This window comes from Anser anser, assembly GCF_964211835.1.
Source record: "Anser anser genome assembly, contig: HAP1_SCAFFOLD_229, whole genome shotgun sequence".
NCBI lineage: Eukaryota > Metazoa > Chordata > Aves > Anseriformes > Anatidae > Anser > Anser anser.
The window spans coordinates 91,974-95,000 of NW_028153873.1; the positions used below are offsets into that span (position 1 = coordinate 91,974).

General features: G+C 38.2%; 1 protein-coding gene across 1 annotated transcript in view; it reads left to right on the plus strand.

The window, feature by feature from the left end:
* Window positions 1-474: 474 nt before the first annotated feature.
* Window positions 475-3,027, plus strand: part of LOC310891238 (putative ubiquitin carboxyl-terminal hydrolase 17-like protein 23) — a 12,173-nt gene continuing 9,620 nt past the window's right edge. Inside the window, exon 1 of the mRNA XM_083853507.1 lies at window positions 475-894. The gene's annotated coding sequence lies outside the window, so the exon portion shown is untranslated. The remainder of the gene's footprint in view (window positions 895-3,027) is intronic.

Consider the following 3,027-nt stretch of genomic DNA (forward strand, 5'->3'; position numbering starts at 1 on the left):
TGTCAAATATTCTTTCCTCATATATTTTGCAGCCTGTGGAGTTCACATTCCTGTCAGCCTTCACAAACGTGACTTTGCAGTAGTCTTTTAGATTTCTCATCACAAAATGCACTTGAACACAAGCTTAATGGATATTTTTATTCTATAAAGTTGTGTGAAATGAAATGTTACGAGACTGTTGGGACAAGGAGAGTGGATACTGTATCTATAGTTTAAATGTTACTTATATGTTTGTTTGTAGTTATGTCTGTTTCGCTAGACTGGGATGCTTTCTTCTTTCACTCTTCAGGTCGTGAACAAGATTTTTGCATGATGTGCACGATGGAGACTCACATTAACCAGGCCCTGCGTTGCACTGTTGATGCCATCGAGCCTATGCGTGTTATCAATAACCTCAGTCGTAAGTGGCTTCAGATGTGTTTCTTTTTCAGTATCTTGTAATCTTCAAATAATTATTTGATGTGTATAAATGGTTTTAACACTATAAAGAAGAGAGATTTTAGAAATACGAGAATTATTTCATTTTTAAATGAGGTAAATACTATCATCTTCTTATTTAGCAATAGGACAACATTTCCGTTTTGGCAGTCAAGAAGACGCACACGAGTTCTTGCGCTATACTGTCGATGCTATGCAGGAAGCGTGCTTGAATGGAAGCACCAAGTCAGCATAAACAAATTCACTTTTATACGTTCTCTAGCACCTTGTAGTCCTTTATTTACTATCAAAACTGAAAGTCTACGTCATCCTTGGTTTTCATAAAACTCTTTGAAGAGTTAACTGTGTGCCTTAAATCTTCTGAGGTCTGATTATAATTTATTTCCAGATTGGACAGATCTTCTCAAGCTACCACCATCATTCATCAAATATTTGGAGGATTTCTAAGATCAAGAGGTACTTTAAAAAATATTCCTGTCCTTAGAACTGATCTGTGTCTTTTGTCGGTAGTAAAGCAGTCTGCAGTTTGTCTAAAGTAGTATCTATCGACAACTTGAATTTGGACAGTTAGTCTCCTCCACGTATTGTTAAGCATTTATATTTTGCTTCCACTGAAGTGCTTGAATTGCAAAGCAGTTTCGGATACATATGAGGCATTTCTTGATATCACTTTGGATATAAAGGTAGGATGTTTTGTAAATATAATTCATGATGTTTAAGTACATGTATAACTTTCTAAATTAAACTTGTTTAACTTAAAAAACCAAACCACATACAATGTTAAAATATAAGAGCTTGGTGGTGGTTAGAAAGTGGATTGGACTTTGTCCTTCTGTGGAACCCCTGTAAATAGTCTCCGCATAAGGAGACAGCTCCACGTAAGGACACAGTTCAAGAGCTGTGCAAGACGCTGCTTAGTGAGCCAGCACAGGCTGCTAACATTAATTACCACAGAGCCAGCTCACATTCTCAACTCACAGGAACCTGCTGCTGCCTTCCACTCCAAATCATTCTCCATAGCTCCTTGCTTCAGCTCACCACTACTACAAAATGAAGCAACAACAACAACAACAACAACAACAACAAAGCTGCGTCTCCTTATTTCTAAATGAAGTTAAAAGATAACTTATGCTCTAAGTCATGCAATACATAAAACTAATATCTAGTATTAAGACATAATTAGTAATAATCTTACTCGCTACATTTGTAGCAATTCTCTCCATCCAGCTCTTCAGGTTTCACAAATAGTTCTAGAGCTCTGGTAACAGATGAAACCGCCTAGAGGAGCGAGAGAGAAGAGCGTAAAGTCACTGTAAATTCAAAATTCCAGAGATGCACTAGGAGTTTATAAGAGAATCTGACTAATACATACGTAAGCGATCTACTATGAGCACTGTGAAGAAGGAGGCAGGAAGAGCATGCTCAGCGTTTACCTTACCTGGAAGTCATTTTACTTTGAAACAAATCATTTTCCAGTAACGCAGACAGCATCTATAGTGTGCTTTGTCATCAATACTGGGAACAAATCCAGCAGTCTAACAATTAGATGTATATTGAGGTAGAACAACAAAGAAGTATGCAAAGAAGAAATGCTGTTCTGAATAATAGCCAAAATATTCATAGCCACTGTATTTGTTCTCCCCACATAGCTGAAAAAACAACACTTGAAACATATTTTTCAAAACATATTTTAATATCCAGCAGACTGTTCAGTCATCAAGCATTTAAAGACTGTTTTAAATAATCTCTAGATTAATCTAAAAGGAATCCCATAAACTGCAGCCGCTTACCTTTAATATACTCGCTGGATGCGATGGAGCTGTATTTCTTGCTTTCACCTGCACTGGAAGGCTTCCCTTCCTTGTGAGGTTGTTTACTGCCCTCACTTCTGCATTGCTCTCATAAAGAGCCATCTGGAGGATGGCATTCTTCCTTCTTCTCCCGGGTTTTCTTCTGGAAACGAGGACCTAAGTATTCCAAGAAGCCTTTCACTTTCCTGATGTTTCTCCTTTTTCTTCTTTTTGTTACGCTTGCGATTGGCATTGTCAAAGTGGAGCGCAGAGAAATACAAATCATAAAGTCTGAAAGAAACATGCAAGTTAAAAAGAGAAAAAAAGATGTGGCACTTGTTGCATATAGGAAACTTTATTTATTTTACCCCAGGGGATGATTTGCCGCATGTCAGCGATTTTGTGGTACTTTGTGCACATGTAACTTCCTTTAGATGCAGCAAACTTAAGCCCTCAGATTGAAGGACCATAGGTCCTGGTTGGTACACAGATCATTAACAATGGTTAGCTCTGGAATATATGCAAGTAAAAAAAAAAAATGTTTTAACCTAATCCAGAATGGTGTGCAGATGTGATTCAAACTACGTGGTCCAAAGCTAGTGCTCTGACACAATTCAGCAATATCTTTCCTGTCTTCACTGATCAACCTAATAATCCCCAGTCATGATCCCCAGCCAGATTATGCTATCTAAATAACTTAGAAACTATGAAAAACTGGCACCACTGGGGATGCCAGTCGTGCCAGTGCAATCTCTGGACTCACTGCACTGCATCCGCAGTGGTGCCAGTGCACTCTGCA